Raw genomic sequence first — 16433 nt, 5'->3', positions numbered from 1 at the left:
TATATATAATTATCAATATTATAATAATATTATAATTATTAATATAATATTTATAAAAATATAATTGTCATCATAACAATTATAATAATATAATATTAATATTATAATAATAATATAATTACTAATTATGAATAATAATTATTAATAATTCTTGAATAGAGATTTAAGAACGTTAAACCTAGCTCTGAGTTGTACTATTTAAAAGGTCCCATTTGTAATGAAAGAACTATTGTTTCTCGCAAAAAAAAAAAAATGATGAAGTGTTAAATTTTCTTTGGCGATGATTATTAAAATATTCAAAATGTATCCATGCTTTTTAATCTGAACTATGTTGCCTTACTAAAACGAAATTCTTTCTTTTCCAGATATAAATTTAAACGTGATTCTCTTATCAAAGTTATCTTGATAGTTATCGTTCCAGTACACATACTTTCCCACTTTATTCAATCAATTTCAATTATCTTGAACTCTGAGTTTTTGAACTTTCTTTCGCCATCTTATCATTTGTATATTTACATTGTTACAGAGCGATAATCTAAAAAGAATTTTTATTCTTACTCTTGCAGAATTCGTTCAGTTATCGCTTCCTTAAATTCTCACTGAAACAAATTATGTAATATTTTCGTTTAAAAACTAGTTGGCGAAAGGAGAAAAAGAAACTTTGCATTTCAAATTTGACTGAGTAAATTTCTTTTTCTTAGCCTGAATTGATATTAGAAGCTGGAGCTGCAGCCAAAAACATAGTTGCTATTATTCATTTCAAACAGCATTTCAATACTTCATTTCAGTGTTCCAATTTTAAAAAAAATATAACGAAGTTTTCTGTATAGTTTGAGAAATTATAATCAAATATTTCAGCAAGTATATTTCGCCAAGCAGAATTGGTTACTTCTTTTGACATAATAATTAGGTTTTAACATAGGAAGGAGTATACTTCATAAAGTAATAAAATTGGGGTAGAGGCTTAACAGTGGCAACTAAAAAGTCCTTTCTTCATTTTTGCAGATAATTATTTTAAATAATTGCAGTATTACAAAAATTTTTCGGAACTTTTTCATGTGGAGAAGTATTACTAGAAGGGCATAAAAACGATTCTCGACCCAAACTTTTTTTTTCCATTATTTTTTAAAAGCCATCTTCCTTCGCCATCATTAATTTCAATCAACACTTTTGTGCAAAGCGTGGATAGTCTATCTTTTTAACGAATCACTTTTTCAAATTTTTTTTAAAATAATTGTTATTGAACAGCCGACCCAATTTTGGGTTTACGACTACTAATGTTCCCGGAGCCTTGTAATTTTGAACCCAATCTAAAAGACAAGGGAACTCCTGGATCAAGTATTAGTGAAAATTTGACTTCATGGAGGATTTTTTTCATGGAACTAACCAGCATTTGCTTTACGTGAAGAGGAAGACTATGAGAACCTCCCACGATTAGCCTGACAGCAATGGGACTAACGAATCAATTTTAAAAGGGTCTTGTTCATATCTCTGAATAATCTTTTCACTGACATGATTATTTCAAAGACCACTTATATCGCAGAGAACTTATTCAGCCAACACTATAAATTCAACATTATTTTTGTAAATTTTTTTTTGATTAGGACATGAAAATAATTCCTAACTCAAACTATTTTTTTCAGTATTTTGAGCGAGCCAGTTTACTTGTTCATATGTCACAGCGCTCGACATTTACTGTAAATTTGGCATTTTCTTTACGAAAATTAATTCAATATTTTGGTACAATAATTTCAAAAACTCTTGACAAATGTAATATTTTTTCTTCAATTTTTGATAATTTTCATTGTTGTTCCTTTTCAAACCAAATTGTTATAACGATTATTTTCAACAAAAATACTTTCCTAAATAAGGAAAATTTCCCGAATGAAACTTTCCTTAAACATTTTAAATTAATTTTTTTGAAAAGGTATTTTATAAATTCAAAATTAACGTTGCAAACACTTCATTTCTTCACTCCACAGTGCAATCCAAGTCCTAGCAATTATTCAACTTCTCAGTTAATATTTTATTTAATAACATAGTTACAGGTAGGTAGGTACTTTATTTGCGTCACACTAGAGCTGCACAATGGGCGACGGTCTGGGAAACATACCTGAGGATGATCCGAAGACATGCCATCGCAATTTTGATCCTCTGCAGAGGGGATGGCTTCCCTGATTTGGTCTGCGTGCGAAGCAGAGCACTGAAGTTAATTTTAAGTTAAATTTGGTAACTTTTATTGATATTTTAAATTTCTTTTAAATTTGGTAACTTTTATTGATAGAGTATCATTAAATAGCACTGTAGCTTTCATAAAAGATGGAAAATAAAGTGAACTGTTTTTTTTTCCTTCAATATTTTTTATTCTTGATAATTTTTTGAGCTTCCATGGACATTTTAGTTCTTACCAAACTTTTATGGATACATGAGTGCCACTGTAAAGACTGAACTTGCATTTTAACTACTTAGCACAGTCTAGCGTTATTAAGTAGATTTTTTCAGAAATTTATGTTATGTTTAAAACATTGTTATTATTAGATTTAAAACTTTTATTGATAGAGTATCATTAAATAGCACTGAAGCTTTCATAAAAGATGGAAAATAAAATGAACTGTTTTTTTTTTCCTTCAATATTTTTTATTCTTGATAATTTTTTGAGCTTCCATGGACATTTTAGTTCTTAACAAACTTTTATGGATACATGAGTGCCACTGTAAAAACTGAACTTGCATTTTAACTACTTAGCACAGTCTAGCGTTATTAAGTAGATTTTTTCAGAAATTTATGTTATGTTTAAAACATTGTTATTATTATGTTTAAAACTTTTATTGATAGAGTATCATTAAATAGCACTGTAGCTTTCATAAAAGATGGAAAATAAAGTGAACTGTTTTTTTTTCCTTCAATATTTTTTATTCTTGATAATTTTTTGAGCTTCCATGGACATTTTAGTTCTTAACAAACTTTTATGGATACATGAGTGCCACTGTAAAAACTGAACTTGCATTTTAACTAATTAGCACAGTCNGGCCCGTTACAAGTCTAAAGAGAGCGACTGCCGCAAACCTGGGCTGATTTGGGATAGTTAAAATATGATTGAACCAGGTTTTGTGTATATTGCTTGTACGGAAATTCTCTGAGAGCATGTTCCGGAATACATATAGGTAGGTATGTACCTTATTTGCGTCACACTAGAGCTGCACAATGGGCGACGGTCTGGGAAACATCCCTGAGGATGATCCGAAGACATGCCATCGCAATTTTGATCCTCTGCAGAGGGGATGGCTCCCCTGATTTGGTCTGCGTGCGAAGCAGAGCTCTGAAGTTAATTTTAAGTTAAATTTGGTAACTTTTATTGATATTTTAAATTTATTTTAAATTTGGTAACTTTTATTGATAGAGTATCATTAAATAGCACTGTAGCTTTCATAAAAGATGGAAAATAAAGTGAACTGTTTTTTTTTTCTTCAATTTTTATTCTTGATAATTTTTTGAGTTTCCATGGACTTTTTCGTTCTTAACAAACTTTTATGGATACATGAGTGCCACTGTAAAGACTGAACTTGCATTTTAACTAATTAGCACAGTCTAGCGTTATTAAGTAGATTTTTTCAGAAATTTATGACTCACTTTGCACGAGAATTGCCAACATATTATATCAATAATTTCAATTTTTATAAATAAAATTTTAAAAATTTTCTTTATTTTACTTGTTTATTTTTTACTAACAAGACAAAAATAGCATACATTGTTTTGCTCCTACTGTATTACACCACTTGTATCACTGAATTACACCACTAAGGTTTTCTTAGAGCCATTTATATCTGATTTCTCACTTTATCATCATTAATATTTTATTCCAAAATAATTTTATATTAACTGTGCACAGTGTCTCAAACTGTTAGTGGGAAAGCAAACAAGAATATTGAGATTCAACTATTCAAATTTTGTCTACGCAAGCATGCCTGCCAACATTGCAGAAATGAAATAACGGAGATTTTACTAACCAACCCAACTTTAGGTTTATGACTACTGATGTTCAATCCAGAAGACATGGAAACTCCTGGATCAAGTCTCGGGGGAAATTCGTCTCCGCGAAAAACTTTTTGTTTGAAATAACCGGCATTTGAGTTACATGGAGAGGAAGATCACGAAAACCTCCAACTGTTAGCCTGACTACAAGGGGACTTAAACCTGTGATCCGTCTACTACTGAGGATATTTCACCGTCATCACTGTAGTCGATACAAGCTGGATGCGAAATTCGTATCGACTAGTCATCGTTGGGATTCGAACCTGGGTTCACCTCACTGGAAGGCGAATGCTCAATCCTCTGAGCCATCTTGGCAAGACTAATTAACACTCAACATGCTTCAGTACTGGAAATAGCATCATCTGGTGAGGAATAAGATAAGTTTTTTTTTGCCATTAATGGATATTTTATCAAAAAATTTTTTTAATTTCTTCAACAAATACGGAAAAATTTGAGAATATACAGGTAAACAGGAGATAGTCGTTAGTTGCAGGAGTCTTTGCTAGAAAACAGGAGACTTGGCAGGTATGTACGCAAGCATATGTTGGTGTAAAAGCAAATTTCATTCTTTCATAATACTGTCCTTTCATATCTGCTGATAATTTTGCAATAATTATGAAAAATAACAATGTTTCCACAGAAAGTAAAAAAAAAAAAATTTTTATTTGAAATGAAAAAATTGGTTAATATTTTCAAAGAAACAATGAAAGTTCCATTCTTCCTTTTTTTTTGGTAGCCACTTTTTTTTGGCAATTCTAAAAAAAAAAAAATAAAAAAGAGAGAGAAATATTAATTGGAGGGTAGAATTCAGTCCACTTATCTTTCGTCAAGACTGATTTCAGTCTTAAGAACTGAAGAAGGGACACCCTGTAGTATCATTCAACGGTATAGCAGTCATGAAAGATGGAAAATAAATGGAATCTTTTATTTTCCAATACTGTGAAACTTTTCTGGATTTTTTTCTCAAAAACGTAATAATTATGCAGGAAGTAATTTTGTACTGTACAATTGCCTTTGCTTAAATTTACTTTTATTTAAATTGCTGCTGATAAATTCTTAAACCTATATAAAGTAAAGATACTTATAATTAGGTGATAGTTTTGTGACTTTTACAAGGTTTGAAAGAGACAAAAAAAAAGTGCTTATCTTCAGTTTATCTGTAAAAAAAGTCTGGTAAAATATCAATTAAGCACGAAACGGAGAAAAGGGGTTTGTGATTTGCTTATTTTTGCTATTTGCTAACAAGAGGTAAGGAAGGGTATGAGCAGCCTACACTAAAATCCCAACATTATAATTTTCTTAACAAGCAAAATATATGTAATAAAGAAAAATTACAAATAGAAAGTTTCAACTTTCAAATGAAAGTTCCGGAAAAAAAATTTGGTGATTTTTGTTTCTTTTTTTTCTCTCCTTTGAATGATATAAAAATAATAATTCTGAATTGATTACGTTGCACTAATTTTAAAGCAGGGTGGCCAGTCAACAAAAATCCCGGAAATTTTCAGACTAAGGAAAAATTCCGCACCTTGTCAAGATTAAAAATGATTCTAGTAGTTTGCAAATTTACGCACATATTTGAATTTATTACGCCTTAATAGTGAAATTTTCATGAACTGAACTAACATGAACTGAACTTTCTAAACTGAAATTTTCATAACAAAAGTATTTTACATTATGTTTATTATGTTATAACATTATGTTTAACATTATGTTATTATGTTATAACATTATCCTTTAATTATTAATTCAGGCTTTAGGTATGCCTTCTTCTTAATATTTATTGTCCTAATGTCGGTGCAAGACTTAAATTAGTCGTTGAAAACTAAAACTATGTTACTAAAATAACACCCATGACGAGAAAAAGAAATGAAAGTTCGATAGAATAAGTTTTAAACGACGCAATTTGATACATAAAAATGCCAAATAATAAATTGAATTACTTAATTAAGAAGTGGCGTTCAATTCATTGAAATGAATATGAAACAATACTAATTGCTGATATTGCGGAAAAGTTAGAACTAAAAGGGTCTTTGATAATTCAGGATTTTTCGGGGGGAAATTTTAAATTACCTGAGAATTTTAGATTCTTCCCCCCTTCTAGAATGTGGGGCCACCCTGTAAACGTGATCAAATTTTGTAAGAAAGAAACTTACGTGATTTTTTTTCCTTTCCTTTTTTAAAAAGAAAATAAATTAGCAATGAAATTACGGCAAAATCAGTTGCCGTTGTGAAGAGGGGAAGTATTCTTGTCAATTTCAAGTTTGATTAGAAAAAAAATACAATGTTTTTTTTTTCTAATCCTTAAGATTTCTAATGGCCTTAAGATTTCTAAAGAAAATTTTGAAACATTAGTCTGAAATTGAAACTAATATGACTGACCATGGCCAGCTTTTAATGAAATAGTTTATTGATCTGATGGCATTAACTGACATTGAATAAAAATATTGCTACCACCTCTTGTTTGTCAATACCCATGTATCACCATAAGTTTTGAACAAAGGTCACGCACAGTCAAGTAATGAACTTTAGAAAGTAGCTCTTCCTCAACCGTTATTCTGCACTAAAAGGATGAAAAGTTTGCACTTTTATGGATGGCATCTCCTTACAACCAGTTTTTTGGGAATAAATTTTTGTCTTACACTAAACAATCTTACAATTAAGTACGATGTACCGCACTAGCCATTTTCGACAATTGGAAACTGGAAGTTTAAATCATAATTACGCATAATTACTCCATTACTAAATTTCATAAGACATCTCAAATTCCGGAAATCGCTAAAATAAAATCTGGGCCACCAATTTTCTATTGAGTATCAATCACAGGAATGCTAAGCGTCAGATTGCTCAACATTTTGTTCATCAAAAGGAAATGATATATTCGACACTCCCAAAAACATAGGAATAGAATACTTTAGTCATATTTTAGTTATGTACGTGAACTGTTAAAAAAAACTTTCAAAAAAGGAAACTTTTCTTTATCTTAAACATGTGAAGAATAGCGAAAACACAAAAATAAACACGCTAATATAAGCTGAAATTTTTATTGATCAGGATAAACAATACAAATTAGTGATACAACGAATAATTCATACTTGGCGCAATACAAAAAATGATCTGAAATATAATAAGTCTAAATGTTAACAAAACTAAAACGAAATTTATTACTTAGAATTTATTCATGTTGACTAAAATATTTTAATTGATAAAATATATGTCAATTAAAATTATTTAACCGATACGTGCCTGTTCTTAATTCCCCTAGCTAAGTATCAGTAGTTTGCACTATTGTTTCCTTCAACAGATTGAAATCATACTGATTTTAGTAAATAAATTGAATTCATGTAAAGAAAAAAAATTAAAGTTTTTCAGTACTGAATTGGATATATTTTGAGAGAGCAAATTGAATAACTATGGTAACAATTAGAATAGAAGTCAAGAAAGAAATTCTGATCTCCCAACCATATTTCCACTGAAAAATATATCTGCAAATTTCACACCTCTGTGATATTTATATTTTACCCCCAGAAGCTATTAAAATTACAAAACGTTATTTACAAATTACATACAGTAAAATTACAGTTATAAGAAGTAATATATTAGGTAAAATAAAAATTAAATTTCAAAATATTTACGAAAAGGCTTAAAAATTTCAGTTTTAGTTTGTTTTAGAATTATTTTTTAAATAAAGGAAAATATGAAACGAGTAGCACATACGATATGAAAACTTGTTCCAAATAATATGATAAGTCATACCGAAGACAATTTTCTCGTCGAAATTTGCATTTGGTGATTAAATTCAGCAGAATAACCAAGTTGGAAAATTTGTAACCGAAAAAAAAATTCACCAGTTCTTTAGATCATTCGCTTCTTCAGCTCTGCTCCAACTTAAATTCTGCCTTACTACAGGATAATTGCACATATGATAGATCAGTCTTCAAGTTCAAATTTTCCACCCGGTGATTAACAAATATAAATTACCAAGGTGAAAAACTTGCACTAGAAGAAAGATTTCTTCAAACTTGATGGATTTAGGCTCCTTAGTGCTAATGTCCTATCTAGTGTTCATGCCTTGTCGATTTTTCAGCAAGTTCTAAAGATTGCATCTGTCATATTGCCCGGTGCTAAATCTATTACCAGATGATTGATAAATATGTACCACCTACGTGAAAAACTTTAAATTGCGTGAAATATGCTCATGTAAGGCGTCTCTTAGTGACAAATGATTGCAGCATGTTCCTAGATTCTGAGCATCGATATCATTATTCAAGAAAAGGAAAATTTGCCTTCTCACCATCCCAATCTTTTCGGCGATGACTGTATTTAATGTCAATTTCTCCATTGCGTGAAAAGGTTCAAAATTAACATAGGCAGAACTTGCATGAGAGTAGAAATATAAAGAAAAAGTTCTTACAAGATTCCAAGAAGAAGATACATTTCTACATCAAAGTTCCTACTAAAATAAAATCCTTTCCAGAAATCTTTGAGAGCTTTTCAATCTTTGGAAGGGAATTTTCCAAAAGGCCTAAGACAATCTTCAGTGATAAATTTATCCACAATGGCAAATTGTCCACCCGGTGATTGATCAACATGTAAATTACCAAGGTGAACATTTTGCATTAAAGATAAATGCAAGACAGCTCTTCAAAAACCTCACTAACATTTTACATTTGATACTTTACTTTCCCAGACATATTGAAGATCTGCTAATTTTATGTACGTGTTCACAAAATGTTCACGATTCTTTTTCTTAAGAATATAATTAAGGAATAACCAAATGAACTTTCAGACATAGTTCATAAATAGAATCCCAGAAATCGGCATCTCAGAACTTTCCAATAATGAAGTAATTTCGATTATTATGTTTCTTTCCCTTTTTATCCGATGTTACAGTTCTTCGTTAATGCAAAATTTCCATTTGGTGAATAAATTCAACAGAATAACAAAGTTGGAAAATTTTTAACCGAAAAAAAAAATTCATCAGCTCTTCAGACCGTTCGCTTTTTCGGCTCTGCTCCAACTTGAATTCTGCCTCACTACAGGATTAAATGCAAAGATGATAGATCCGTCTTCAAGCTCAAATTTTCCACCCGGTGATTAACAAATATAAATAACCAAGGTGAAAAACTTGCACTAGAAGAAAGATTTCTCCAGACTTGATGGATTTAGGCTCTTTAGTGCTAGTGTCCTATCTAGCATTCATGCTTTGCCGATTTTTCAACACATTCCGGAGATTGCTTCTGTCATACTGCCCGGTGCTAAATATATATGTAGAAACACAAAATATAAAACTCGTTCCATGATACTAATATTTTCCCCTGAAATTTTTTAGTTTTGACACTAGATAAAAGAAAGTCAAAATTTTCTACTAGAACGAAACTGAAAAAGAAACTTTGAAAACATACCTAAGTCGTGAATCTTTGAGCTTCTTATGTCTGCTTCGACCATAATGAGGAGAGATGACGTATCTTTTCAAAATGTAATCGTTCTGGACAGGAACTTTTGCTTTCGAAACTGAACAGATCTTCGATCTTCATTGGCACAGTAATGGAATAAAATTTAGTAACTGCAATCTGTAAAATACTAATACAGTATATTTAAACTCTAAAAGATTTGTCAAACAAAAAATAGTAAGTGTCAATTGACAATGAGGTTGGAGAAATTTCACACTTTCTTGAATGTCTAGTAGATTTGCTTCTGCACAGAGGCAAATTTTTCACCCGGTGATTTTCAAATATAAACTACCGCAGCGAAAAATTTCATTCCGTGAAGAAATCAAAACGAGCATTTTATTTACAATGGAAATACTGTAAGTTATATTTGGTTAAGTAATAAGTTATGATAGTTTATTGAAGAAAAGCTTAGCCTAGGCAATTAAACTAGTTTCTACTGAGACATGTCAAAAAATGGCTAACAGACACGTCAAAAAAGCAATCATAAGAAGAAATAATCACAAGAAATATTTAGGATGTATTGAAAAAAAATATTCAGCTAAAATTTTAAAACAGAAGCAAACTTTTCACCCGGTGATTTTCAAATATACAAACCACCGCAGCGAAAAATTTCATACTGTAAGAAAATTAAACCCAGCATTTTGGATGCAGTGGACATTTTCCTTCCAATAACTTATGCCGGATTTTATTTTATTGTAGGAGATAAAAAGATTGGAAAAAAAATTATACCTTTTCAAAATAGAATCATCCAAGAGTTGTAGTTTTCGCTTTCAAAAAGGAATAGCATAATTTCTAATCATCGTTCAAGTGATTTTAAATCTTCAAAACTTACAGTACTGAACTACTCTATAATAATAAGTATAATTAAAATATAGAATAATGGAAATCAGGCATGTTTATATTGAAGAATGGCAATGATAAAGGACTTTTTCACTCGGCTAAAATTTTTGCGGATTTATTTCTTCTCAAAAGCAAATTTTTCACCCGGTGATTATCAAATGTAAACCACCGCAACGAAAAATTTTGTTCTGAAAAAAATTAAACAGAACATTTTATTTGCGTTAGAAATTTTAGAAGCCATACAGGAATTCTGTCTGAAAACTAAATGCTAAGGAAGTTTACACTCAACTAAAAGTTCTAACAGATTTATTTCATCACAAAAGCAAACTTTTCGCCCGGTGATTTTCAAATCTAAACCACCGCAGCGAAAAATTTTGTCCCGTAAAGAAAAAAACAGAGATGAAACATAACATTTTAGTTGCATTAGAAATTTAGAAGTTAGTAATTTCTTTGATTAAGCCAAGTACCTCCCGGTAAAATCATGATAATTTACTGAAGAGGAGCTTTGCCTAAACAAAGAAATAAGTTTTTGCTGAAGGTACGAGTTCTTCAATCTTGCTTCAGGCGGTGCAAATTGATTCTGCTTTCTTCAGACTGATGAATTTCTCAGACGAGTGGAACAGTAGCTTAGGCTCTCGCGAAATCCAATATTTTAAATGGTGAAATTTAATAAAATATAATCTCATCAGAAAAAATATTGTTTTTCACGAAAGAACTTAATACCATCGAAAAGAATAAGACTGAAGGCTTGATGTCTCACTACTCAAACGAAAAGACAATCAGCAAGTCTGTTCATAAATACAAATTGTAACAATTGGCGGTTGAAAGGGGCTACAGGTGGCGTAAAGCAGAATTCTCTACCTATGGCAACACTTCGCATTCTTTTACCGTTAGCGTGTGGAGAGTCATAGATGAAGGAAGTACGTCAGTTTATTTCTTGATTTTCAAATAGATAAAAAATCTTTTAAATTAGGAAAGTATATGGAACTGAAAACTACGTTAAACATAGTTCTAAGAGAAAGCGTCATGGAAATTTCAAAAAAAATATTTTTGTCAATTAAATATAAAAAATATTAAGAAAAGGAAAAATATCGCAGTACATTCCTATACAACTGAAAAGAGGAAGGGTCAAAGGCTTGGAACCGGTCTGGTCTTCTCCCCTGAAAGCTTATTCAAGCGTTGCGATTGCCTATAGCTAATTTATTACTGAATGTGAAAAAAGGTACTACAAGAACTCAAAATACTGAGATTCATGGTAAAGCCATTCAGAAAATGAGATTTTGAGAGGGAGAAACTAGGTGCAACAAGCAGTAATTATCTGGATCCCTGATAACAATAAAGAATTTTAAAAAAAAAAGCATAAACTTTTAAAAACTGTTAATATATTTAAAAATGCGTACCATTTTGAGGATTTTAATCTCCATAGATTGCAATATTCCACTCTTACTTGTTATGGACACTAAAAAAATAAAAATACTTGAAAGTTTGATTTCAATCATTCAGCACTTGATACCATATAGAAACGAATATATTAATTACATATATTATCCTTTTAGCAATACAGATCAAGTAAAATAGATTTAGTAATATACTAATCTTATTAGTAATAGACATATTATATTGGAACAATACAATGGACGTATAAGGAATTCATATCTGCATGAGTTGTTTGATTACTTTTAAAGCTAGTACAATTTTCAAGAATTAATATCAAGATTATTACACAAAATCTTTGTATCAAAGTTAATTCACAATTTTGAATTAAAAATAGAATTTAAAAAGTAGTTTATATACATACAGATAACGAGTAACAAGTGTCAATTTCATAAATACCACTGAATTGACTTCGTCATAAAGTTGTTCGGTCGTTGTTCTGATTATTGTAAACAGAAGCATGGCTATGGCTACTTCTTTAGTACTAAATTCTACTAAAACATGCAAGCCAAGGTGTAAAATTTGTTATTTGCAATTCTTTTAAAACTGAGACAATTTAACTGACAAAGTAGAAATAATTGATCTTGTTAAGTAAATACATCAATTCCATTAAAGGTACAAATTAGCAATGCCTAAGATTAATAATGAAGAAATTTTTATCCTTTTGCTTTTCAAATATTAACTATATCTGCGAAATTTTTGTTGTAAAACACCAGGATCTCAATAAGTTTAATTAGAAAAGTCAGATACAAAGATAGACGATTTTTCTAAGGAAAAGTGTTTCGAATGATGTTGAAAAACTTCCCCAACTGGTTGTTAAATATTTCTTTGAAGAAAGAAATTTTTCACCCGGTGATTTTCAAATATAAACCACCGCAGCGAAAAATTCCATTCTGTAAAGAAAAGTATGCACAATAAAAGTTTACGTGTATATTTGTTTATTGAAGTCCACTGAAACATGTCAAAAAATGTCAAGCAATCATTACAGTACCTGTCGAGAAAAATATTGGATGATTATGTTGAAAATTTTATTTAGATCAAATTAAATACAAAGACATGAGTAAAATAGTTTTAAAAAAAAGCAACAAAAAAAAAAATTTTTGAAACAAACGTTTATAACTAGTAGAAGGCAATTTAACTTCAACGGAGTCATGTTAATTAAGCAATCTTGTCACAAAAAATTTCCATGGTTGAACTTGTAGATTTGTTTCTTTACAGAAACAAAATTTTCACCCGGTGATTTTTAAATTCAAACTACCGCGGTGAAAAATTTTGTTCTGTAAAAAACGAAACAGCATTTTAGTCACAATGGAGATTTTAGAAGTAAGTAATCCCTTCGATTAAGCAATGCACCTCCCGGTAAAAGTTATGAGAATTTACCGAAGAGGAGCCTTGCCTTAACAAAGGAATGAGCTTCTGCAGAGCATGGTAGTTCGTCAATCTTTCTTTTGGTGGCTCTAACAGAATCTGCAGTTTTCTTGCTGAGATTATATAGTTATCAATTGAAACGTCAGTACCTACATGAAAAAATTAAATAGAAACAAGTAAAAAACTGAAACTTGTAAAAATATTTAACCACATTTTAAATATCCGTAGCAGATAATGCTAGATCAGTAGTTTTGGCTTTCACGAAATCCAATATTTTAACTGGTGAAATTCAATAAAATTTTAAACTCATCAGAAAAAATATTGTATTTCATAAAATAATTAAATCTCTTCGAAAAATATAGAAGAGAATCTATTAACTATTCCTCTAACAAATTCTTGATTAATCAAGACTCTCACGAAATCTAATATTTTAGGTGGTGAAATTCATTTTAAAATTTAATCTCATCAGGAAAAATATTATATTTCATGAAGAAATTCAAGTTTGTTACTGTTTATGAATTCTGCTGGAGGTTTGTTTCATTTCACACTGATTTCTGCTGGAGGCTTGCTTCATTTCTTACTGAATTCTGCTGGAGGCATGCTTTATTTCTCACTGAATTCTTCAGAAGGCTTGCTTGATGATTACTCCATTGAATCTTCTGCTGTTGAAAAATCAACTCAAACAAAATGAATATTTTAAACGATGATTTTGTTTAAAAATACAAGTCAACCGTATGAAATATTCTTTCCGTCAGAGGCAAGCAGCCCAATAGTTATCTCTTTTCACAAATGATTAAAAAGTAAAAGACACATACAAAAAAAAAAAAATCAGAAAAATTTAGCTGTATGAAGTTTCCAATACTTTGAACTGCAACTCAAAGCAGGACAGCGGGGTCATAATTGTCCTTTTTTAAAATTCGAAATTTTTTTAAATCTAATTCAACATCAAACTATCTGAAAGGACGTATGTTAAACTGCTTTTTGGTGTTTACCTCCAATCAAAATAAATCAACAAGATACCAAATTCTGTATATTAATAATACAAATACTAAAGTTACCAGATCGAAAAATTGCTTCCCAAGATCAAGTTCTAAGATCAGGATTTAACAATTCGTTTGGGCAATCTAGAAATTAGATAAGAGAATTTTAATGACTAATCTATAAACACAACTCGACCGACATTTTTTGAATATCTTCTACTTTTCATGAAGAGCAATAATTTACCCGAAAATTTGTTGCAACAACAATCACAAGAGCAAAATATAGTTTTCCATCTTTTATTCTGCATTCAGGAAGCCAGAACATCGGATTTTCAATTTGGGAAATAAATAAGGAAATCTGGGCATATGCAGCAATTACATCAGCAGGTGGATTTCATAAAAAAGTTCATAAAAAATACGTACTTTTTTTAAAGTGACTTACCTTCCAGAGCGCAAGGCTACTATTGGCGATTTGTTATTACAACTACAAACTAAGTTAGAAAAAGTGAATAAAAGAAATTAAATTCTAGATCAAGTTGGTACATACAAGTTCAAAAAATCAGATATTCTTAAAAATTTATAAACTATTTATAAAATATTTATAAAACAAACTTTTATAAGACATATTTATAAAAATACTTACTCCAATATCTTATGCAGAGGATTTTCACTTTCCATCAATTGCAATATTTCACCCGGTGATTTGTTATAGCTACAATAACCAGAGTGAAGAATCACATTGCACGGAAAGGCCATTTCAAATCATTTAATTGGTCAACAATTGGTGCTATGACAAAGACTGTCATTTTTCTTGTTGCTTCTGTGCTTTCCTGCTTGAAATTAGTTAAAATATTTATAAAAATCCTCCTCCCATTCTTCTTATGCAAAGGATTTTCTCTTTTCATAGATTGTGAACTTCACCCATGATTTGTTATAGCTACAATAACCAGAGTGAAGAATCACATTCCATGAAAAGACATTTCAAACTCTAACTGATGCTATGTAAAGGACGACCATCCTTACATTTGTTTTGTTGCTTTGGGAACTTTTTAACCGTTTAGTTAATGATGTAGGCGTAATGTTATGTTTCATATTTTGCATCTGGGCACCTTCATTTACAGTTGATGTTCATATGTTATGCTCCAGATTTTATTGTCCAGCCCTATAGGGCATGTATTTTCTGTTAATTTATATTACGAAATTAGTTGCAGCTTGGAACTCTGTAAACAGTACAACTTTACATGTGTACATTTACACCCACGCTACACAGGGTTCATTATTCTTCATTCAAGTTCTCCTTTGTTCAACAATCTATTCGCGTTTTCATGTACTGATATGACACAGATGTGCATACCGAAATTTTATTTATTTCCAAGATGATCCCTATTGGGGCCGGGTGGCTACTTTAAATAAAATTAAATTATTCAACATATTAATTTGCAAATTACATGTACTTTAGTGAATTTTTAATTATTTTAATAGTTGCGTAAACGTGTAATGCATAAAGTGGTATGTATCACATTGTTAGCGAATTGACTGGAGAAAAAATATTATCCCTATATTTTTGCATTGGTGAGAATTCATCTAGTTCATTGAAGAAAAGTATTATTAGAGTGTTAATACAAAATAGTTTAAAGAAACCCATATACCTACAAGTGAAAAGTAGCAATAGAAAAATCCATGCATGCGGTTTCATGTAATTCATGTAACCCAAGCCATAACAAAAGTAGCAATATTTTATCTTTAAATCTTAAGTACTTTCGATTATGAAAATAATTTTTCTGACGGTTATAAAATTTACAAAGCACTTTTGTAACAAGTTATAATTGGTTTAAAGACACAGATTCTATTTAAAGATCCTCAACATAGAACTTATCACGACAAATTTTGTTTTATCACATAGTCCCATTTTAAAGTCCTAAAGTCAGGTAAAACTAGAGTGCAAATACTGGAAAAGTGTAATCAAAATGCAACCAAATATTGCAGGCCTAATTCCATACTTTTCTTCTGCAATAATTTGCATTTTGATATTTTGAAAAGAAATTAAGCATCTGGAACTTCATGGCACACTCTTTATTAATCCTCTAAGGTCTTCTTTAAATCTTGTTATAGCTACTTATTAAATAAATAAATATGAAATTAAATGTATCTACATATACCCTTTACTCCTCTTTTATTCCTTTAACTATCAAAATTTTACCTTTTTCTTACACAAAAGCTCATAAATTTGATGGTTCTAAATTTGAAGGTTTTAAATTTGATGAACATCTAGACAGGATGCCCTTCATTTTGTGTGAAGTGTGTGAACTTGAAATGATCGACAAAGTAG

General features: G+C 30.3%; 1 long non-coding RNA gene across 1 annotated transcript; it reads right to left on the bottom strand.

The window, feature by feature from the left end:
* Positions 1–7057: 7057 nt before the first annotated feature.
* On the bottom strand, positions 7058–13029 carry LOC139426688 (uncharacterized). The gene is made up of 2 exons (XR_011637908.1): positions 11723–13029; positions 7058–9612 (listed from the first exon to the last, which is right to left on the bottom strand). It is a non-coding gene; the product is annotated as an uncharacterized lncRNA (long non-coding RNA).
* Between the last annotated feature and the right edge of the window lie 3404 nt (positions 13030–16433).

The sequence above is a fragment of the Parasteatoda tepidariorum genome, chromosome 10, assembly GCF_043381705.1.
Source record: "Parasteatoda tepidariorum isolate YZ-2023 chromosome 10, CAS_Ptep_4.0, whole genome shotgun sequence".
Taxonomy (NCBI): domain Eukaryota; kingdom Metazoa; phylum Arthropoda; class Arachnida; order Araneae; family Theridiidae; genus Parasteatoda; species Parasteatoda tepidariorum.
The sequence above is the reverse complement of the archived record's forward strand: the minus strand, read 5'-3'. Positions and strand labels throughout refer to the sequence as shown.